This window comes from Dendrobates tinctorius, unplaced genomic scaffold (genome assembly GCF_039654945.1).
Source record: "Dendrobates tinctorius isolate UK_male_01 unplaced genomic scaffold, ASM3965494v1 ptg000086l, whole genome shotgun sequence".
Taxonomy (NCBI): domain Eukaryota; kingdom Metazoa; phylum Chordata; class Amphibia; order Anura; family Dendrobatidae; genus Dendrobates; species Dendrobates tinctorius.
Window position 1 is genome coordinate 2,107,201 of NW_027361754.1, and position 24,572 is coordinate 2,131,772.

The following is a 24,572-nucleotide window of genomic DNA, read 5'->3' on the forward strand; positions in this document are numbered from 1 at the left end:
TATCAGCGTACTCAGGACAAATTGCACAATAACTTTTGCAGTCCAATTTTTCCTTTTACCCTTGGTAAAATAAAAAAAATTGAACCTGAAGTAGTTTTTTAGTGAAAAAAAGTTAAATGTTCATTTTTTTTTTAAATATTCAAAAAATTCCTGTGACGCACCTAAAGGGTTAATAAACTTCTTGAATGTGGTTTTGAGCACCTTGGGGGGGCAGTTTTTAGAATGGTGTCACTTTTGGGTATTTTCTATTATAGAGACCCCTCAAAGTGGCTTCAAATGTGATGTGGTCCGTAAAAATAAAATGGTGTTGCAAAAATGAGAAATCGAGGGTCAATTTTTAACCCTTATAACTTCCTAACACAAAAAAATTTCAAAATTGTGCTGATGTAAAGTAAACATGTCGGAAATGTTACTTATCAAGTTTTTTGTGTGCCGTATCTCTGTGATTTAAGGGCATAAAAATTCAAAGTTGGAAAATTGCGAAATTTTCAACATTTTTGCCAAATTTCCGTTTTTTTCCACAAATAAACACAAGTTATTTGAATGAAATTTTACCACTAACATGAAGTACAATATGTCACAAGAAAACAATGTCAGAATCGCCGGGATCCATGGAAGCGTTTCAGAGTTATTACCTCATAAAGGGACAGTGGTCAGAATTGTAAAAATTGGCCTGGTCATTAACGTGCAAACCACCCTTGGGGCTTAAGGGGTTAACTACATAAATAGACGCTAAAAAATGATAATGTTGGCCCCCTTAAAAATAGTCTGGGTGAAATGGTGGAGGAGGATGAGGAAAAAGCCAATATGCTAAATGACTTTTTTTCAACAGTGTTTACACAAGAAAATCCCATGACGGATTACATGATCAGGGATAAAAATTGTCCATTAAATGTCACCTGCTTAACCCAGCAGGAAGTACGGCGGCGTCTAAAAATCACTAAAATTGACAAATCCCCAGGCCCGGATGGGATACACCCCCGAGTACTGCAGGAATTAAGCAGAGTCATAGATAGACCATTATTTTTAATCTTTAAAGATTCCATAATAACAGGGTCTGTACCACAGGACTGGCGTATAGCAAATGTGGTGCCAATATTCAAAAAGGGGACAAAAACAACTTGGAAATTATAGGCCAGTGAGTTTAACTTCAACTGTGGGTAAAATCCTGGAGGGTTTTCTAAGAGATACTATACTGGAGTATCTGGAGAAGAATAAACTTATGACCCAATATCAACATGGGTTTACAAGGGACCGTTCCTGTCAGACTAATCTGATAAGCTTTTATGAAGAGGTAAGTTCCGGACTGGACCAAGGGAATGCAGTGGACGTGGTGTATATGGACTTTTCAAAAGCTTTTGATACGGTGCCACACAAAAGGTTGATACATAAAATGAGAACAATGGGGATAGGGGAAAATATGTGTAGGTGAGTTAAGAGCTGGCTCAGGGATAGGAAACAAAGGGTGGTTATTAATGGAGCACACTTGGACTGAGTCACGGTTAGCAGTGGGGTACCACAGGGGTCAGTTTTGGGCCCGCTTCTTTTTAACATATTTATTAATGACCTTGTAAGGGGCATAGAGAGTAGAATTTCAATATTTGCAGATGACACTAAACTCTGCAGGGTAATCAATTCAGAGGAGGACAATTTTATATTACAGGAGGATTTATGTAAACTAGAAGCTTGGGCTGATAAATGGCAAATGAGCTTTAATGGGGATAAATGTAAGGTCATGCACTTGGGTAGAACGAACAAGATGTGTAATTATGTGCTTAATTGTAAAACACTGAGCAAAACTGTCACTGAAAAAGACCTGGGTGTATGGGTGAACGACAAACTCACATTTAGTGTCCAGTGTCAGGCAGCTGCTGCAAAGGCAAATAAAATAATGGGATGCATTAAAAGAGGCATAGATGCTCAGGAGGAGATCAAAATTTAACCTCTATATAAGTCACTAATGCGACCACACTTAGAATACTGTGTACAGTTCTTGTCTCCGGTGTATAAGAAAGACACAGCTGAACTGGAGCGGGTGCAGAGAAGAGCGACCAAGGTTATTAGGGAACTGGGGGGTCTGCAATACCAAGACAGGTTATTACACTTGGGGTTATTTAGTTTGGAGAATCGAAGGCTTAGGGGTGATCTTATTACAATGTATAAATATATGCGGGGACAATACCAAGACCTTTCTAATGATCTTTTTACTCTTAGACCTGTGACGGGGACAAGGGGGGCATCCTCTACGTCTGGAGGAAAGAAGATTTAAGCATACTAACAGACGCGGATTCTTTACTGTAAGAGCAGTGAGATTATGGAACTCTCTGCCATGATGTTGTAATGAGTGATTTTCTACTAAAATTTAAGAAGGGACTGGATGCCTTTCTTGAAAAGTATAATATTACAGGGTATATCCACTAGTTTCCTTAATATTGCGTTGATCAAGGGAGCTAGTCTGATTGCCGTATGTGGAGTCGGGAACGAATTTTTTTTCCCCATTGTGAAGCTTACTGTTTGCCACATGGGTTTTTTTTGCCTTCCTCTGGATCAACATGTTAGGGCAAGTTAGGATAGGATATGGGTTGAACTAGATGGACTTAAAGTCTCCCTTCAACCTTAATTACTATGTTACTATGTAAAGTTCAGTGTTTTTGTGACTCCCTGACAAGTCCACCTAGCGAAAGACGAGTGAAACTATACAATATTGTGGTAGCTATTTCTTAGATGCCCAACGACCTGCAGATTTGTTATTCTGTCAGGTCTATTATATAATATTAGGTCTAAAAGTGCTGCTCCTCTGGTTGAATTCTGCACCAATTGTGAAAGAATTTTTCTTGGTTAGTAGCAGTAACTATGGGTTTCGCAGGTCTCTGCTTCCAGTTAATATCCGGGTAGTTAACCCCTTTACCCCCAAGGGTGGTTTGCACGTTCATGACCGGGCCAATTTTTACAATTCTGACCACTTTCCTTTTATGAGGTAATAACTCTGAAATGCTTCCATGGATCCCGGTGATTCTGAAAATGTTTTCTCGTGACATATTGTACTTCATGATAGTGGTAAAATTTCATTGATATAACTTGCATTTATTTGTGAAAAAACGGAAATGTGGCGAAAATTTTGAAAATGTCGCAATTTTCCAAATTTGAGTTTTTATGCCCTTAAATCGCAGAGATATGGCACACAAAAAACTTAATAAGTAACATTTCACATATGTTTACTTTACATCAGCACAATTTTGGAACCAAAATTTTTTTTTGTTAGGAAGTTATAAGGGTTAAAAGTTGACCAGCGATTTCTCATTTTTGTAACACCATTTTATTTTTACGGACCACATCACATTTGAAGTCACTTTGAGGAGTCTATATGATAGACAATACCCAAAAGTGACACCATTCTAAAAACTGCACCCCTCAAGGTGCTCAAAACCACATTCAAGAATTTTATTAACCCTTCAGGAGCTTCACAGGAATTTTTTGAATGTTTTAAAAAAAAAAATGAACATTTAACTTTTTTTCGCAAAAAAATTACTTCAGGTCCAATTTTTTTTATTTTACCAAGGGTAACAGGAGAAATTGGACTGCAAAAATTATTGTGCAGTTTCTCCTGAGTACGCTGATACCTGATATGTGGGGGGAACCACTGTTTCGGCGCATAGCAGAGCTCAGAAGAGAAGGAGCGCTGTTTGACTTTTTCAATGCAAAACTAGCTGGATTTCAGATCGGACACCATGTCATGTTTGGAGAGCCCCTGATGTGCCTAAACAGTGGAAACCCCCCACAAGTGACCCCATTTTGGAAACTAGACCCCCCAAGGAACTTATTCATATTTTTTCACTCATTTTTTCCACAAAAATTATCTTTTTACCCCCAATTTTTATTTTCCCAAGGGTAACAGGACCCTAAAAGTTATTGTGCAATTTGTCCTGAGTACACTGATACCCCACATGTGGGTGTAAACGACTATTTGGGCACATGGCAGAGCCCGGAAGGGAAGCAGCGCCATTTGACTTTTTTGGCTGGAATTGAGATCGGACGCCATGACGCATTTGGAAAGCCCCTGATGTGACAAAACAGTGGAAACCCCCCACAAATGACATCATTTGGAAACTAGACCCCCCAAGGAACTTATCTAGATGTGTGGTGAGCACTTTGAACCCCCAAGGGCTTCACAGAAGTTTATAATGCCTGGGCGCGAAAATAAAAAAATCTTATTTTTTCCACAAACATGATCTTTAGTCCCCAATTTTTTTATTTTCCCAAAGGTAACAGGAGAAATTGGACCCCAAAAGTTGTTGTCCAATTTGTCCTGAGTACGCTAATACCCCATATGTGGGAGAAAACTACTGTATGGGCACACGTCGGGGCTCGGAAGGAAAGTAGTGACGTTTTGGAATGCAGACTTTGATGGAATGGTCTGTGGGTGTCATGTTGCCTTTGGAGAGCCCCTGATGTACCTAAACAGTGGAAACCCCCCACAAGTGACTCCATTTTGGAAACTAGACCCCCTAAGGAACTTATCTAGATGTGTGGTGAGCACTTTGAACCCACAAGTGCTTCACAGAAGTTTATAAAGTCCGGGCGTGAAAATAAACAAAACATTTTTTTCCACAAAAATGATATTTTTGCCCCCAATTTTTTATTTTCCTAAGGGTAACAGGAGAAATTGGACCCCAAAAGTTGTTTTGCAATTTGTCCTGAGTAGGCTGGTACCCCATATGTGGGGGTAAAACACTGTTTGGGCGCATAGCAGAGCTTGGAAGGGAAGGAGCACCGTCTGACTTTTTAAACGCAGAATTGGCTGGAATTGAGATCAGACGCCATGTTGCGTTGGAGAGGACCTGATGTGCCCAAACAGTGGAAACCCCCCAATTCTAACTCCAACCCTAACCCCAACACACCCCTAACCCCAATCTCAGCCCTAACCCTAGAACTAACCCTAACCGGAAAATGGAAATAAATACATTTTTTTAATTTTATTATTTTTCCCTAACTAAGGGGGTGATAAAGGGGTGTTTGATTTACTATATATGGCGGGTTTTTATGTTTGGCAGCTGTCATACGCTAAAAGACGCTTTTTATTGTAAAAATAGTTTTTGCATCACCACATTTTGAGAGCTATAATTTTTCCATATTTTGACCCACCGAGTAATGTGAGGTCTTATTTTTTGCGGGACGAGTTGACGTTTTTATTGGTACCATTTTCGGGCACGTGACATTTTTTGATCACTTTCTATTCTGATTTTTGGGATGCAGAATGAACAAAAACCAGCATTTCAAGAATTTGTTTTGGGGGGTGCGTTTACACCGTTACGCGTGTGGTAAAATTGATAAAGCGGTTTTATTCTTCGGGTCAGTACGATTACAGCAATACCTCATTTATGTCTTTTTTTATGTTTTGGCGCTTTTATGCAACAAAAACAATTTTATATAAAAAATAATTATTTTTGCATCGCTTTATTCTGCGAGCTATAACTTTTTTATTTTTTCACTGATGACGCTGTATGGCAGCTCGTTTTTTGCGGGACAAGATGATGTTTTCAGCGGTACCAAGGTTATTTATATCCGTCTTTTTGATCGCACGTTATTGCACTTTTTGTTCGGCGGTATGATAATAAAGCATTATTTTTTGCTTTGTTTTTTATTTTTATTTTTTAAGGGGTTCGCTAAATGGGTTAACTAATGGGACAGTTTTATAGGGCGGATCGTTACGGACGCGGCGATACTAAATATGTGTTCTTTTATTGTTTTTTTCTTTTTTATTTCCCTAAAATTAATTTATTAGGGAATTTTTTTTATTTTTTTTTAATTTATTTAGCGATTTTTTTTTTTACAAATTATTTGTACACTTTTTTTTTTTTTTTTTTTTTTTTTACTTTAGTACAATGTCCCGGGGGGACATAACTGTCATGTGACTACTATAATACTGCTCCTATGTACAAGAATATAACTACTATAATACTGCCCCTATGTACAATAATATATCTACTATAATTTTGCCCCTTATATGCAAGAATATAACTGCTATAATACTGTCCCTATTTACAAGAATATAACTACTGTATTATAATACTGCTCCTATGTACAAGAATATAACTGCTGTAATACTCCCCCTATGTACAAGAATATATCTATTATAATACTGCCCCCTATGCACAAGAATATAACTACTATAATACTGTCCCTATGGACAAGAATATAACTACTATAATACTGCCTCCTATGTACAAGAATATAACTACTATAATCCTGCCCACTATGTACAAGAATATAACTACTATAATACTGTGTCCTATGTACAAGAATATAACTACTATAATACTGCCCCAATGTACAAGAATATAACTACTATAATATTGCTCCTATGTACAAGAATATAACTACTGTAATACTGCCCCTATGCTCAAGAATATAACTACTATAATACTGCCCCTATGCACAAGAATATAACTACTATAATACTGTCCCTATGAACAAGAATATACAGTCATATGTTAAAGTTTGGGCACCCCTATTAATGTTAACCTTTTTTCTTTATAACAATTTTTGTTTTTGCAACAGCTATTTCAGTTTCATATATCTAATAACTGATGGACTCAGTTATATTTCTGGATTCAAATGAGGTTTATTGTACTAACAGAAAATGTGCAATCTGCATATTAACAAAATTTGACCGTGCAAAAGTATGGGCACCCTTATCATTTTCTTGATTTGAACACTCATAACTACTTTTTACTGACTTCCTGAAGCACTAAATTGGTTTTGTAACCTCATTGAGCTTTGAACTTCATAGCCAGGTGTATCAAATCATGAGAAAAGGTATTTAAGGTGGCCACTTGCAAGTAGTTCTCCTATTTGATTCTACTATGTAGAGTGGCATCATGGGCTCCTCAAAACAACTCTCAAATTATCTGAAAACAAAGATTATTCAACATAGCTTTTCAGGGGAAGGATACAAAAAGTTGTCTCAGAGATTTAACCTGTCAGTTTCCACTGTGAGGAACATAGTAAGGAAATGGAAGAACACAGGTACAGTTCTTGTTAAGCCCAGAAGTTGCAGGCCAAGAAAAATATCAGAAAGGCATAGAAGAAGAATGGTGAGAACAGTCAAAGACAATCCACAGACCACCTCCAAAGACCTGCAGCATCATCTTGCTGCAGATGGTGTCACTGTGCATCGGTCAACAATACAGCGCACTTTGCACAAGGAGAAGCTGTATGGGAGAGTGATGTGAAAGAAGCCATTTCTGCAAGCACGCCACAAACAGAGTCGCCTGAGGTATGCAAAAGCACATTTGGACAAGCCAGTTACATTTTGGAAGAAGGTCCTGTGGACTGATGAAACAAAGATTGAGTTGTTTGGTCATACAAAAAGGCGTTATGCATGGAGGCCTAAAAAACAAATTAAAATTAAAATATACTCCAGGAGAAAGTGCAATGATATGATGACAATTCAACACACATAAACACACATGGAATATAAACAAGAACACTCGGTACAATAAGATAAAACCAACGGAGCCACCGAGAAAATGTCCAAAATTACTTTATTAATAATAAGCATATACATAAAAAAATAATAAATAAATCACATGTGTATAAGAGGGGGGGGGTCAATGCCATGGATAAGGCACTACCGGGGACCAAAGTATATAATGACATACAAATATATACACATAAAATAATTATAAATATCAATATATAAAGTGACCGTGCAAAAATATGAAACAAAATTTAACACCGTGCAGAATATAGTGCAGCAAAAGAGCTGAGCAGCAATAAGTGTATAAAAAGAAATAAACAGTGCAACATAACCACTATAGGTGGCGCTAGTGCCTAAAATAGCAGTAAATTGCTGTAAACAAGTTGCACAAACAACAAAAAGTGAAAGTGAATAATCAATGCTGCGTATAATACCTATATGCTGCAAAGGTCCCCGGGATGTGCCAGCCCCAACGCGCGTTTCGGCGTACCTTCGTCAGGGGAGTTGTCATCCAGGATTGTGGGAATATTTAAAAGGCAAGGTAGCCAATGAGGGGAGAGTGAGTGTGGTGTGACGCGCGCTAGCCTCATCTGTTGCCAGGCAACCCTGCGACGCCAGTACACGTTTAACCCCCCCCACGTCGCAGCGGTGTGATGCGGCGTGGAGGGACGCAGACAAGGCGGGAGGGATCCCCGGAAGAGTGACGTCAGGGCGCGTGCTACTCAAACCCCTATCATTGGACAATGAAGTCACATGGTGCAAAGGTCCTGTGACTACCAGCAATAGATGAAGAATGCATGGGATTGGATTAAAAACATCACATGGTACAGAAGGTCCTACGACAAATAGAGAAAAAAACAATAATATATAATGACAAATATAAATAAAATAGCCATAAGTAATATAGTATTATAAATGGCCACAAAATGCATATATATCGGCTCAAATGAAAAAATAAAAGTAATAATGACGATATAAATCAGATGAGTATATATAAGAAATAATAAGAATAATGAAGAAAAATAAATAAAATAATAAGGAAAATTATATGCAATAACACTAAAAAATAATGATAATGAAAAGTAAAAAATAGAAAATAATAAATAAAAAAATAATAAATAATGAAAAAATTAATATAAAAGATAAATGACGAATACAATGTAATAATGAAAAAAATAAAATAAAATTAAATAAAAAATAATATGAAAAACAAAAAAATGTATAAACGGTAAGTATACATAAGAAGCCAGATAAATATAGTATAATTTTAGTATAATTTCTTTTATTCTTATTTTCTTATTTTATTTTTTTCTTCTTAAATCTTTATTGCATTTTTACACCATGACAGAACCGCCTGACGAATCCAAAACGCCCCATGGAGGAACCATCAAGGTAAGAAGAAATAAATAACTATAAAATAAAAATTATATATTAAAATATATAAAAATGATGATATAATATATAAATATACAATATATATTTTATACCGTAGGACAGAATAAAAACTATACAATACTATAGAATAATATAATATATGCTTATACATTGCCTATAAAAATAAATATAAAAACATGTATAAAATGTACATATATATAGCGAATATATAATGCAGGATGACAAGGTGGTCAAAGAAAAGTAACATAGCTAATACTCTCATTAAGGCCCAATGGATGTATTGAATTTAACATCCATATCCATCTAGTCTCCATCTGTGCTAATTTTTGACTTATTTTGCCTCCACGAATGGAATATGGAATCGCATCAATACCTCTGACACAAAATTTACTTGAGTCACAGTTGTGAAATTGTTTAAAATGCCTTGGAATGGTTTTTAAGGCAGACAGATCGTTTTCATTTTTTGCAGCATTAATCCCAATCACGTGTTCTCTTACTCTAACTTTAAGTTGTCTAGTGGTTAAACCTACGTAGATTTTTGAGCACGGACAGGTTGCATAATAAATGACCGCTTTAGTATCACAACTGATATGATGCTTTAATATGATACCTATTGGATCCAGAAGAATCAGTAAAAGTGTCAATTTTATCTATATTCGGACAAGCGACACAATGTCCACATTGGAAAGAGCCATTTTTTTGTTGAATCTGTGACAAAAAAGTAGGTTTGGATTCATATTGATAATGACTTCTCACTAAAGTGTCACGAAGATTCCGAGAACGACGAAAAGTGATACTAGGATGCTCCATAAGATATTTAGACAGGGTTTTATCCGCCATTAAAATAGGCCATGATTGTTGCAGTATTTTCCTCAGCTTCTGATTTTGAATATTAAAATTTGTAATAAACCGAACCACTGAAGATGTGGTCGTCTTAGTCCTAGAATATAATAAATCGTTTCTAGATGTGTATCTCGCTCTATTAAATGCTCTCTTGATACAACGATGGCTATAACCACGATCAAGAAAACGAGATTTCAATTCTTCAGCCCTCCTCTCAAAATCAAGGTTATTGGACCAAATTCTCCTAAGTCTCAGAAATTGACTTACTGGAATAGACCGTACAAGAGGCATAGGATGAGAAGAAGATGCATGTAGTAAAGAGTTTGTTGATGTTTGTTTTCTGTAGATGTCGGTTTGCAAAATATTATTCATATCACGTCTAACCGTCAAATCAAGAAATTCAATGCTACTGCTATCATAATGATATATAAGATGGATATTCAAAGAATTATTATTCAATTGTGACATAAATAGTTCTAAAGATTCAGCAGAGCCCTGCCATATGAAAAAAATATCATCAATGTAACGTGTCCATAATAGAACACGATACATTGAATTGGAGTCATCATCAAATGAAAAAAGGTCCCTCTCCCACAGCCCCAGGAATAAATTAGCATATGCCGGTGCATATGGCGCCCCCATAGCGGTACCCTGGAGCTGTAGGTAGAGGGACCCCTTCAAAGTAGAAAAATTGTGAGACAAACTGCACTCCAAAACCTCTGTAATAAATTAACCATTGAAAGGGAACTGTTTGACATGGATAAAAAATATCTCGTAGCTTGTATACCGTCAGAATGTCTAATGCTGGTATATAATGTTTCAACATCACATGTAACCAGTAGTGCATTATCATCAATGTGTAGACCATCAATTTTCTTCAAAAAATCACTAGTATCTCGTATAAAAGATGGAAGACATTCTACTAAAGGTTTGAGTTTAAAATCTATATATTTACCTACATTTTCCAAAAAATTAGAATTACCAGATACAATCGGTCTTCCAGGGGGCGATGTTAGACTTTTGTGAATCTTCGGTAAAAGGTAAAAAGTAGGTATACAAGGTTCTTTAATGGTTAATGCCTGACTCAATTCTTTGGTTATAGTACCACTTTCCATGGCTTCATTTAAAATACTATTTAACTCTGACACATACGAAGATAATGGGTTAAATGAGAGTTTTTTATAGCAAACCTTATTACGAAGTTGTTTAAAAACTTCAGTTTCATACATGGAGGAAGGCCAAATAACAATATTGCCGCCTTTATCGGTGGGCTTTATGACTACGTCTGGTAAATTTAATTTATCAATACTCATACGTTCCTCATATGACAAATTCCCTTTGGAAATGTTCTGAGGAATCTTCATAAACTCTTCACTTACAATTTTCACAAATAAGTCAATGTTTGAACATGAAGAAAAGGATGGAAATTTCTTAGAATGAGGCTTGATGCAAGAGGGGACCTTACCTCCTTCACAAGATGAATGTTCCAATGACAGCTCATTCAATATCTGTAATGCTTCCTGCTCCGTGTCTGTTGGAAATAGATCTTTTATTGTTTCATCATGAAAATATTTTTTGAACATTAAAGTTCTTGCAAAAAGATGTAAGTCCTTAATAGCTGAAAAGGTATCAAAACGTGAATCTGGACAAAAAGTAAGACCTTTTCCAAGAACTCTCAAATCTGTCTCAGAGAGTTGATGCATACTAAGATTAATTACCTGAAGCCGATTTTCTTGAGGAGAGTAGTCCTTTCTTCTCTTATGTGGTGAATTACGTAGATTACGTTTACGTTTAACGACATCCTTGTATGATGTAGATGAGGTAGCTGAAGCATCAGAATATTCACTCAAAGAAGGTATCGAGGAAATGGATGTTGTCCGATTGTGAGTATTTTCAGAAACAAACGGTCTCTTCCAATTGTATATTTTATTTAATTGACGATCCTTGGCGTCGCGGGGTTGCTTGGCAACAGATGAGGCTAGCGCGCGTCACACCACACTCACTCTCCCCTCATTGGCTACCTTGCCTTTTAAATATTCCCACAATCCTGGATGATGCCACCCCCTTACGAAGGTACGCCGAAATGCACGTTGGGGCTGGCACATCCCGGGGACCTTTGCAGCATATAGGTATTATACGCAGCATTGATTATTCACTTTCACTTTTTGTTGTTTGTGCAACTTGTTTACAGCAATTTACTGCTATTTTATGCACTAGCGCCACCTATACTGGTTATGTTGCACTGTTTATTTCTTTTTATACACATATTGCTGCTCAGCTGTTTTGCTGCACTATATTCTGCACTGTATTAAATTTTGTTTCATATTTTTGCACGGTCACTTTATATAGTGATATTTATAATTATTTTATTTTTTGTGTATATATTTGTATGTCATTATATACTTTGGTCCCCGGTAGTGCCTTATCCGTGGCTTTGACCCCCCCTCTTATACACATGTGATTTATTTATTCTTATTATTTTATGTATATGCTTATTAATGAAGTAATTTTGGACATTTTCTCGGTGGTTCCGTTGGTTTTATGGAGGCTAAAAAACACAGCATTCCAAGAGAAACACTTGCTACCCACAAGAAAATTTGGTGGAGGTTCCATCATGCTTTGGGGCTGTGTGGCCAATGCCGGCACCGGGAATCTTGTTAAAGTTGAGGGTCGCATGGATTCAACTCAGTATCAGCAGATTCTTGACAGTAATGTGCAAGAATCAGTGACGAAGTTGAAGTTACACAGGGGATGGATATTTCAGCAAGACAATGATCCAAAACACCGCTCCAAATCTACTCAGGCATTCATGCAGAGGAACAATTACAATGTTCTGGAATGGCCATCCCAGTCCCCAGACCTGAATATCATTGAACATCTGTGGGATGATTTGAAGCGGGCTGTCCATACTCGGCGACCATCAAACTTAACTGAACTGGAATTGTTTTGTAAACAGGAATGGTCACAAATACCTTCATCCAGGATCCAGGGACTCATTAATAGCTACAGGAAGCGACTAGAGGCTGTTATTTTTGCAAAAGGAGGATCTACGAAATATTAATGTCACTTTTATGTTGAGGTGCCATACGGTCAAATTTTGTTAAAATGCAGATTGCACATTTTCTGCTAGTACAAAAAACCTCATTTGAATCCAGAAATATAACTGAGTCCATCAGTTATTAGATATATGAAACTGAAATAGCTGTTGCAAAAAACAAAATTGTTATAAAGAAAAAAGGTTAACATTAATAGGGGTGCCCAAACTTTAACATATGACTGTAACTACTGTAATACTGCCCCCTATGTACAAGAATATAACTACTATAATACTGCCCCTGTCATAGCTCAGGACGAGATTTCTTTCTCCGTCCTGCGTTTGTTGGAGTTAACTCTGCATGGCCTCCCTTTGGTTTGGGGAGGGCTATTTGTACTCGCTTTGGTGATGGGCTCTTTGTCAGTGATACTTCCATTCTAGTGACTCTGGTGTATACCGCTTGTTCCTCTGTGTGCTTGTTCTGTGTATGATTCAGCTTGTCCCACATTTTGTGTCTGCTTGGTGATTCTGTACTACTGTTATATCTCCGGTTCTGACCTTTGGCTAAGTTCTCTGACTTCCCTCCTGCCTACGCCCCTGGTTATCGCGTTTCTGTCTGGTTTCTGACTTTGGCTTGTATTGCACCATCCTTCTGTCTCATCCCTAGGCTCCTGCATTACCCTCCGGTTACTGATCTCAGCTTGTCTGACCTCACTCCCGGCTCCTCCGGCTCTCGCTTTCATTTTCTCCCCTGTACGGGAGTGGTCACATGTCTTAGGTCCTGTTTTCGTGCGGCCGCACGCTCTGACTCTAGATTGCTGCCTCCCTCCTTGCTTCCCCTGGTGTTCATCACATTATCACTGACCTAAAATCTTTCCCTCACGCGGGGCAGTAAAGTTTCTTGTGTTAATTATAGAACCTCTTTGTGCTCTCTCAGAGCAGGTTACTAATTTGACCCAGATGATGCAAAAATTATCTGTAGAGCAGAGGACTTTAACTCAGTCCCATCAGCAGGTTCAGAGGGAGGTTGCAGATGTTGTTCGGGGTGCTCCTCTCTCTGGGGCCCAGGTTGGGGGAGCAAGTGATGTTTTGTTATTTTATCCTGAACCTCCAGATAAGTTTCTTGATACCTTCTCTGGGGATAAGAAAAAGTTTCAGGCCTTTAAATAGGGGTGTAAGTTATTGTTTTCTCTGCGACCCCGTTCTTCAGGAGATGAGAGTCAAAGGGTAGGGGTTATTATCTCTTTATTAAGGGAGGCTCTGCAGGCTTGGGCTTTCTCTCTTTCCTCTATGGCTTCTAAAACAATATCTGCGGATCGGTTCTTTGAGGCCCTTGGGCAAATCTATGATGAACCTGATCGTGTGCGACTGGCTAACGACATGGTTATGAGTCTATCCCAGGGAAAGCACTCAACCGAGTGGTTTTGTTCTGAGTTTAGGCAGTGGACCACAGAGGTATCTTGGAACAATTTGGCTCTCAGGGGATTGTTCCACCGAGGTCTGTCTGAGCATCTTAAGGACGCTTTAGCTTTACATTCTCCTCCAGACTCCCTTGAGGAAGCTATGACACAGGCTGTCCGTATGGACGGTAGATTCTGTGCTAGGGGAGTGATGCAACAGGAGACCCCCTTGTACCCCGTTAAAGTTGAATCCTCATCACCTGTTGAACCCATGGAGGTGGGAGCTGTTTCTTTTAAAGAAAAGGAAAGGAAAAGCCGCAAGAAAACAAGGTTTGTTTCTACTGTGGGGACACTGGAGAAAGGACTCCTTGCCCCCATCCTCCAAGGTGTCAGGAAATGTCTAGGTGTGGGCACCGGTCGAGAAGGTTTTCCAGACCTTCAGGCACACTTTTCCTCAATTTCTAAAATTCTGCTCCAGATGGAACTTGGGATGGACGATGGTCTATTTCCTACTGCGGCATTTGTGGATTGTGGTTCAACCATTAATTTGATTGACTCCAACTTGGTGACTCATTGTAAGATAGGGACAGTTAGGCTTGAGACGCCATTGAAAGTTGTGGCCATTGAATCCACTCCACTCACCAAGTGGGGAATCAATTATGTTTCTGAGGTGTTCTGGCTCAATGTGGGCCCTGTACATGTAGAACGTATAACTTGTTTTGCTTTGGAGAGTTTACCTGCGGGGTTAGTCCTGGGTTTTCCCTGTTTGCAATGTCACAATCCTGTCATTAATTGGGAAACCAGAGAAATTGTCCAATAGGGGTCAAAATGTATTAACCAATGTTGTAATTCTGTGTCTATTTCGTCTGTCGGTCCTGTGGGTATTCCGGAATACCTAAAGGATTTCGAAGACGTGTTCTCTGAAAGCGAGGCCTAGGTTTTCCCACCACTTCAGCCTTTTGCGCCATTGATTTAATTCTGGAAGCTAAATTGCCCAAGGCCCGTTTATTTAACCTTTTCCTGAGCAGGTTGCCATGAAGGAGTATACTTCTGAGAGCCTTCGTAAAGGGCATATCCGCCCTTCTGTTTCTCCTGTGGCAGCCGGATTTTTTTTTTTTTTTTTTTTGGTGAAAAAAAAAAAGATGGTTTGTGCACTTGCCTCGACTTTTGGGAATGCAATAAGATCACGATGAGAAACACGTACCCGCTCCCTCTCATTCCCGATTTATGTAACCAATTGTCCGGAGAAAAATGATTTTCTAAATTGGATTTACGGGGAGCCTATAACTTAATCAGGGTTCGAGAGGGGGACAAGTGGAAGACGCCGTTTCTCACGTCCGAAGGTCTTTCTGAGAATCTAGTTATGCCTTTTGGCTTGACAAACGCTCCAGCTGTTTTTTAAAATTTTATAAATTTTGTGTTTTCTGACCTCATTGGTCGCTTTGTGATTATATATCTTCATGATATCTTGATTTATTCCTCAGATTGACAGGCCCATTTGGGACATTTGCCTACCATTCTCCAGAGACTCGGGGAGAATCAACTTTTTGCTAAATTAGAAAAATATTTGTTCTTTGTGCAAGAGTTGTCGTTTTTGGGGTTTATTGTGTCTGGGGAGGGTTTTCGCATGGATCCCAAGAAGGTTCAGCAACATCGGCCGTGGAATCTTTTTTGGCATTAAAGAAGTGTTTTATGTCCGTGCTGGTGCAACTGGATCCGTCCAGACCGTTTATTGTGGAGGTTGACGCTTCTGAGGTGGGGGTGGGGGCAGTGTTGCCACAGGGACCTGCCACTCTGACCAATCTGAGACCATGCACCTTTTCCAAGAAGTTCTCTCCAGCCGAGAGAAATTATGATGTGGGCAATAGAGAGCTTCTGGTGGTTAAGTTGGCTTTTGAGGAATGCAAGCATTTTTTGGAGGGTGCGGCTCATCCCATTACCGTGATTACCGATCATAAAAATTTATCTTACATTCAGTCCGTCAAAAGATTAACTCCTACACAGGCCTGGTTGTCACTTTGTTTCCCGGTTTCAGTTTTCCATTACGTTTCGTCCCGGATCTAAAAATGTCAAGGCTGATGCACTGTCCCGGAGTTTGGATCCGGTGTCCCCTCCCGAACCTCCATCCTCCAACCTAGGGTGGTTGTGGCTGATATCTCATCTGAGTTAGAGCGAGAGATATTGGAGGCCCAGTCTCTTGCTCCCAGGTCCAAACCGTTTGGTAAATTGTCCCTGTACAATTTCACCTAAGGCTCCTTCAGGAGTTCCATGAGTCGGATTTGGGTGGACATCCAGGGATCTCAGCCACTTGTGGGTCCGTGGCTAGGGTTTTTTTGTGGCCCTCACTGATTGCTGATGTCAGAAAGTTTGTGTCTGCATGTGGAGCTTGTGCCCATACTAAGAGCTCTCATAGCCAGCCGGCCGGGGAATTGGTGCCTTTGCCAGTTCCTGATAGACCATGGAGACTCACCTGTCCATGGATTTTATCACCAATCTCCCTCCATCCAGAGGTAATACTGTTGTGTGGGTGGTCGTGAACAGGTTTTCTAAGCAAGCCCATTTTGTAACCTTGTCTGCGTTTCCCTCTGCAGAGACCCTGTGCAGGCTGTTTGTACAACATGTGGTGCATGTGCATGGTGTGCCGTTGAATGTGGTGTCTGACAGGGGTCTTCAATTCGTCGCTAAGTTCTGGAGGGCGTTTTGTAAAAAATTAGGTGTTACTCTGTCCTTTTCTTCTGTATATCACCCGGAGTCGATTGGTCAAACCGAACGTACAAATCAGTCTTTGGAACAAATTCTGCAGTGTCTATCCTCTACTAGACAGGATGATTGGTGTGATGCTTTGCCTCTGGCTGAGTTTGCTTTTAACAACCGGGTTAGTCAGACCACTGGTAATCTGCATTTTGGGGAGTTTTCTCGTTTGGATTCCGGCTGTCCTTGGGCTGTGCAGCGTTTAAAGGACTTGTGGACGGAGGTCCGTCAAAACATTACCAAAGCTCAGAAAAGGTACAAGTTTTTTGCGGATAAGAAGCGAATGTCAGGCCCAACTTTTTGGGTGGGGGAGAAGGTATGGTTGTCCACTGGAAACATTAAACTTAAGGTTCCCTCTGCTAAATTGGGTCCTAAGTTTATCGGTCCATATGAAATCGTCGAGATTATCAATATGGTCGCTGTGACATCGGCGGCCGTGCCCGCCGATGCCCCTTCAGCGGCGGTGCCCGCCGCAGCTCCTCCTCACCTGCGTCCTCCTGTCCACTCGCACTTCCGCTCTGCTCCCCGCGCTGCTGCGGGTAACCGCGCCGGTCTTAGGCCACGCACGCGCGTTCTCCCTCTCTCTTCTGCTAGTAGGGGGCGTCGCTGAGGGGAGGGTCTGTAGGGCGTACTTCCGGCCTCTGGTTATATCAGGCATCCGCTCTATTCTGAGGGCGCCTGGTGATTGTGTGACCTCTTGCACCCATCGGCCCTTACCTTCTAGTGTACCCTGCCTATCCTTTGCTGTTCTCCCTGTGTGCTCTTTGGCCTGCTCCACTTCCGTCAGTCTGTCTCTGTCCCGTGGTCCCCCTCTGAACCCCTTCCTGTGGAATCCTGGCCAGTATTTTCCGTTATCCTTGCTCTGCCTGTCTATCCATCGAGTCGTCCCTCCTGGCACCGGCTGTCGCGGTTCTGCCCCCTGCGGCCCTGCCCCTAACGATCCCTGTACAGGGGTCGGTCTTCACCAGGTACGCTCGGCCCAGGGGCTCCGGATCCACGACCCAGAGGGTCCACTCTTGGACGTATTAGCCTAGAGTTGTCACAGTATCACCAGGCCATGGATCCCGCCAGTGCCGCAGCCGCCACACAAAAGGAATTACTTTTCCTTCGTGAAAACCAGACCCGGATAATGTCCTTTATGAAGTCTATGGACACCCGGCTATCCGCCCTGCAGACCTCTGATCCCGGGCACGCTCCCCTCCTAGTCAGTCTCCAGCAGGAGCTCGCGCAGCAGCGCGACGCTCAATCCCACATCTTAGGTTACATGGCATCCGTGGATGATCGATTGCTTGCTCTGCAATCCTCTGCTGCCGCAGCAACTTCCCCCTCTGACGTGGTCTCCACCCCGGCTCCCCGTCTGGGTAAACCCCCCAGGTACAGCGGAGACCCTAAGTTATGCCGGGGTTTTCTAAATCAATGCAGGCTACATTTTGAGCTTGCCCCCCTTCAGTATCCTACTGACCGCGCCAAGGTGGCGTTCATTGTGTCCCATCTCGAGGGTGAGGCCCTGTCCTGGGTGAACCCCCTGTGGGAGAGGGATGACCCCGTAGTGTTAAATATTCTGACCTTCTTGGAAACCTTTCGCAAGGTATTCGATGAACCGGGTCGCTTAGCATCCTCCACGGAGGCCCTTTTTAACCTCCGCCAGGGTTCCCTCACAGTGGGGCAATACGCCATCCGCTTCCGGACCCTCTCTTCAGAGTTGGGGTGGAACAATGAGGCTCTTGTGGGAGCCTTTTGGAGAGGCCTCTCCAGTAAGATCAAGGATGAGCTTGCCGGGCGAGACACCCCCACCACTCTGGAGGACCTTATTTCTCTGGCCACTCGTATTGATCTACGCTTTCAGGAGCGCGCTCGAGAGGCGGTCGGAGAGAGAAGGTCCTTTAGGCTGTACCAGGCTCCTGTCCCTCGTTTCTCTGCATCTCCTGTTAGTACCGCTCCTGAGCCAATGCAGATTGATCGTGTCAGACTGTCCGAGCAACGGCGCAGGGAGAGGATGACCAAGGGACTCTGCCTGTACTGCGGAGGTGCCAACCATTTTGTGCGTTCTTGCCCGGAGAAGCCAGAGAGGTCGGGAAATGCCTCCACCTAGGTCAGGTAAGAGAGGACCCCCTAGGTGATCAAAATTCCTCTCTCCCCCTTACCCTTTCAGCTTTGATAATTACAGGTCGGGAGCGTGGATCTGTGGAGGCGTATGTGGACTCGGGTGCTGCTGGTAACTTTATCCGCCAGGAGGAGGTTGATAAACTCCGGATCCCAGTGATTGTATTAAGGAACCCTCGTGCTATTTCCTCCGTTGATGGTAAACCTTTACCCGGACTCATCACCACAGTTACCGTCGAAGTGGACCTTCAAATCGGAGCACTCCACCTCGAGAGGATAGCCTTTTATGTCCTGCCACAACTAGCCCATGCTGTTCTTCTAGGTCTTCCCTGGCTCAGACGGCACGAGCCGGTGATTGACTGGCGCTCTGGGGAAGTTCTCCGTTGGGGGCACTCCTGCCAGGAGCACTGCCTACGGGCTCTCACTCGTCCCCGTCCATGCTCGAAGCCTGCCGACCTTCCGGGCCTACCCGCACCCTATCACATGTTTGCCGATGTGTTCAGCAAAAAGGAAGCGGACTCCTTACCACCTCATCGCTCCTTTGACTGCCCTATTGACCTGGTCCCCGGAGCCAACCCTCCCAGAGGGAGAACTTATCCTCTATCCCCAGCAGAGACCACGGCTATGACGGAATACATACAGGAGAATCTGGCCAAGGGGTTCATCCGGAAATCCTCGTCTCCTGCGGGCGCAGGTTTTTTCTTCGTCCGGAAGAAAGATGGGTCCCTGCGACCCTGTATTGATTACCGGGGCCTGAACAACATCACTGTTAAAAACCGGTACCCGCTCCCGCTGATTCCTGAACTCTTCGACCGGCTGAGGGGGGCCAGAATCTTCACGAAGTTGGATCTGCGGGGAGCTTACAACTTAATCCGAATCCGAGCGGGGGACGAGTGGAAGACGGCCTTCAATACTCGGGACGGCCATTATGAATACTTGGTCATGCCGTTCGGTCTCTGCAATGCTCCGGCGGTGTTTCAGGAATTCGTAAATGAGGTGTTCCGGGACCTACTCTATTCCTGCGTGGTGGTTTACTTGGATGATATCCTCGTTTTCTCGGCCGATCTCTCCTCCCATCGGAGAAGTGTACGCATGGTCCTGCAGCGCCTTCGAGAAAATCGTCTTTACGCCAAGATTGAGAAGTGCCTCTTCGAGCAAACAGCGTTACCTTTCTTGGGATATATCATCACGGATTCCGGCCTTAAGATGGATCCGGAGAAGCTGTCCGCGGTACTCCAGTGGCCTCGTCCAGTTGGCATAAAGGCCATCCAGCGTTTCCTCGGCTTCGCTAACTATTACCGACAGTTTGTACCCCACTTTTCTACAGTCACCAAGCCCATCACGGTCCTAACCCGTAAGGGGACGAAGTCTAACGTCTGGTCTTCCGAAGCCGAGGACGCCTTTCTGGCCCTGAAACGCTCGTTTGCCTCTGCTCCGATCCTACACCGCCCAGTGGCTAGTAGACCCTTCATCCTGGAAGTTGATGCCTCCTCCACTGGAGCTGGGGCGGTTCTGTCCCAACAGGCTCCATCCGGACGTTTAGTCCCCTGCGGGTTCTTCTCCAAATCCTTTTCTCCTGCGGAGTGCAACTACTCCATTGGGGACCGGGAATTGTTGGCCATTAAGATGGCGCTGGAGGAATGGCGATATCTGCTCGAAGGGGCAGTGCATCCCTTTACTATCTTTACGGACCACAAGAACTTGGCCTACCTGCAATCTGCCCAGAGACTCAATTCCAGACAAGCCAGGTGGGCCTTGTACTTTTCCCGTTTTGAGTTTAAGCTCCACTTCCGGCCCGGCAGTAAGAACATTAAAGCTGATGCGCTTTCCAGGTCTTTGCAGCCACCTGAAAAGGAGGAGGATCCATCATATATCATCGAGCCGGCTAAAGTTATTTCCGTGGCCCCTGTGAGATTCTCTACCCTTCCGCCGGGCAAGACCTTCGTTCCTTCAAACAAACGTCTGGAAGTGCTGCGCTGGGGACATTCCTCCAAGGTTGCTGGGCACGTTGGGATTAAGAAGACTCTTTTGCTTCTCTCCCGGTATTACTGGTGGCCCTCTCTCCACCAGGATGCAAAGGACTTTGTAGCCTCTTGCAGGACCTGTGCTCAGAACAAGGTTCCTAGGACTCTGCCCTCCGGTCTCCTTCATCCGTTGCCTGTGCCAGAGGCCCCTTGGCAGCAAATCGCCATGGATTTCGTGACTGATCTGCCTCGCTCTGCTGGATGTAATACCATCTTAGTCGTCGCAGACCGCTTCTCCAAGATGGCCCACTTTATTCCCTTGTTCGGACTGCCATCTGCTCCAAAGTTGGCCGAGATCTTTATCCACCAGGTTTTCAGGCTGCATGGTCTTCCTCTACGAATCGTAACCGATCGAGGGGTCCAGTTTACCTCCCGATTCTGGAGGGCCCTCTGTCGGCTCCTGGGCACGTCTCTCGACTTCTCTTCAGCGTATCATCCTCAAACCAATGGCCAAGTGGAACGGATTAACCAAATTTTGACCACCTACTTACGCCACTTTTCTAACGCTCATCAGGATAATTGGGTCTCACTCCTACCTTGGGCGGAATTCGCTCATAATAATCATCCCAGCGAATCAACGTCCAAGACGCCGTTCTTTGTGGTAACTGGGCTAAATCCTGGAGTTCCGTTGCCTTTTTCCGCATCATCTGGAGTCCCTGCAGCAGATACTCTCGCCAAGGAATTTTCGCAAATTTGGAAGGAGACCAGGGAGGCGCTCGAGGTAGCCAGCGCCCGAATTAAGAAACACGCAGACAAGAGACGAAGGGATCTACCCCCGTACCATCCCGGGGACAAAGTCTGGCTTTCTACCAAACATATCCGCCTGAAAGTCCCTGCTTACAAATTAAGTCCTCGATACATCGGTCCTTTTGAAGTACTTGGGCGCATTAACGAAGTAGCCTACAAATTGAGGTTGCCGGCATCGCTCCGGGTCCCTAACGCCTTCCATATCTCGCTCCTTAAACCTGTGGTTTTGAACCGGTTCCAACCAACCTCCATGTCCCCTCCCTCGCCAATTTCTTCTAACGATGTCTTTGAAGTAAAGGACATTTTGGCTATGAAAAGGGTCAAGGGTAAAACTCTTTTTCTTATCGACTGGAAGGGTTTTGGTCCAGAGGAGAGGTCCTGGGAGCCCCGAGAGAATGTCGATGCCCCCCTTATCATGAAAAGATTTCTGACCAACCTCAGAAGGGGAGGACATAGGGGGGGGGTACTGTGACATCGGCGGCCGTGCCCGCCGATGCCCCTTCAGCGGCGGTGCCCGCCGCAGCTCCTCCTCACCTGCGTCCTCCTGTCCACTCGCACTTCCGCTCTGCTCCCCGCGCTGCTGCGGGTAACCGCGCCGGTCTTAGGCCGCGCACGCGCGTTCTCCCTCTCTCTTCTGCTAGTAGGGGGCGTCGCTGAGGGGAGGGTCTGTAGGGCGTACTTCCGGCCTCTGGTTATATCAGGCGTCCGCTCTATTCTGAGGGCGCCTGGTGATTGTGTGACCTCTTGCACCCATCGGCCCTTACCTTCTAGTGTACCCTGCCTATCCTTTGCTGTTCTCCCTGTGTGCTCTTTGGCCTGCTCCACTTCCGTCAGTCTGTCTCTGTCCCGTGGTCCCCCTCTGAACCCCTTCCTGTGGAATCCTGGCCAGTATTTTCCGTTATCCTTGCTCTGCCTGTCTATCCATCGAGTCGTCCCTCCTGGCACCGGCTGTCGCGGTTCTGCCCCCTGCGGCCCTGCCCCTAACGATCCCTGTACAGGGGTCGGTCTTCACCAGGTACGCTCGGCCCAGGGGCTCCGGATCCACGACCCAGAGGGTCCACTCTTGGACGTATTAGCCTAGAGTTGTCACAGTCGCCTTTAGGTAACGTCTCCCAACCTCCTTTAAGATTTCCAATGTTTTTCACAAATCTCTTCAGAAGCCTTTGAGAGCAGTTGATGAGGATTCTTTGTCTACTGCTCCTCCAGTCTTGGTTGATGGTCACATGGAGTATGAGGTGGAAAGCATTGTGGATTCTCGGTCGGTGCATGGTGCTTTGCAGTATCTCGTACACTGGAAGGGGTATGGTACAGAGGATCGGTCGTGGGTACCTGCTTGTTCCGTACATGCCATGCTGATCATCTGGTCCGGGCGTTTCATGTCAAGCATCCTGTGAAGCCTGGGGGTCCGGTGCCCCCCCTGTTAAGAGGGGGGTAATGGCATGGCTCAGGATGGGATTTCCTTCTCCGTCCTAGGTTTGTTGGGGTTAACTCTGCATGGCCTCCCTTTGGTTTGGAGAGGGCTATTTGTACTTGCTCTGGTGCTGGGCTCTTTGTCAGTGATACTTCCGTTCTCTGCTGATGAGCTGACCTAGTGATTCTGGTTCACTTATTACAAGCATAAATTCAAGGCACTTCCATTATTGAACAAATAAATCCTATAAAGACAAGGAAGCTAAAGCTAATTAAATCAAATAGATTTTATTAAATCAAAAAGGATTAAAAAAACAACATTACATAAAATCAATAAGTCAAGGGAGATACAAATGCAGAATATACTGTCTCCACAGAGACTATACCAAGGCCTAAAAGATGTATATCATAAAGGCATATATTCAGAACCTACTTAGTAACATAACTAAATCCAGATTCAGTTGCTCATTTAGAATATATCAAAGTTACCAATTGTTTTATGCAGAAAAAGATACAAAAACCATTGTCTAATTGGGGATGCACACAAAAGAAATCTTAAAAAGCCCGAAGGTTCATGTGCATATCCACTAGTATATAAGGGTTCATACCAGAACCTTGCAATGTGAAAGCATAAGAGACATTGTAGCAGCAATGAAATATTGAGGTCTGATGTCCACAGATCTAAGCCTAAAAATGTAGATATAGGGTCATTCCATATCAAGTGATCCAAAAATGAATATTTTTTACCTGACGTCTTTAGATTTTTTTTATTTTTTGTTTTTATGAAGTACAACTTTAGTTAATTACAAATTAAAAGTTTTGAATTTTTTTCTTCATCAGTTAATTTTTTACAGACTTCTAAAGTTGTGAATAAGAGCGAATTTTGGCCTGGTATGGCTTTACATTTTTTATCATATCTTGGGCTAGAATTAAGATACAAAGGTGGGAGAGGCATCATTTTTCTCAGAACGATAACGGCTTTCATTAGATTTGTCACAAGACTATGTTTCTTTACATTTTGTTTTTGAGAAATGAAATTCATAATTTTGATGCGCAATTGTGAAAAAAACGTATGTTTTAAAATGGTGAAAAAATGCATATGCGTTACTAGTGTTCTTGTTTATATTTGTACAGGGATTCAACTTGGGACCTATCAAATTTGTATTTTTTTTCTTAAGCCTTGAATCATCTGATTTTATGTTTGTGAGTTTATTCCTTTTTTCTTTTCAAATTACAACGTATTGAACTCAACATTTATATGTAACAAACGAAAAGAAAAAAGTACTACATCTGGGCAATAAAAATGAAAAAAGCAGATATAGAATGGGAGGAATAGGGCTAAGTGACAGCACATGTGAAAAAGACTTGGGTATACTAATAGATCA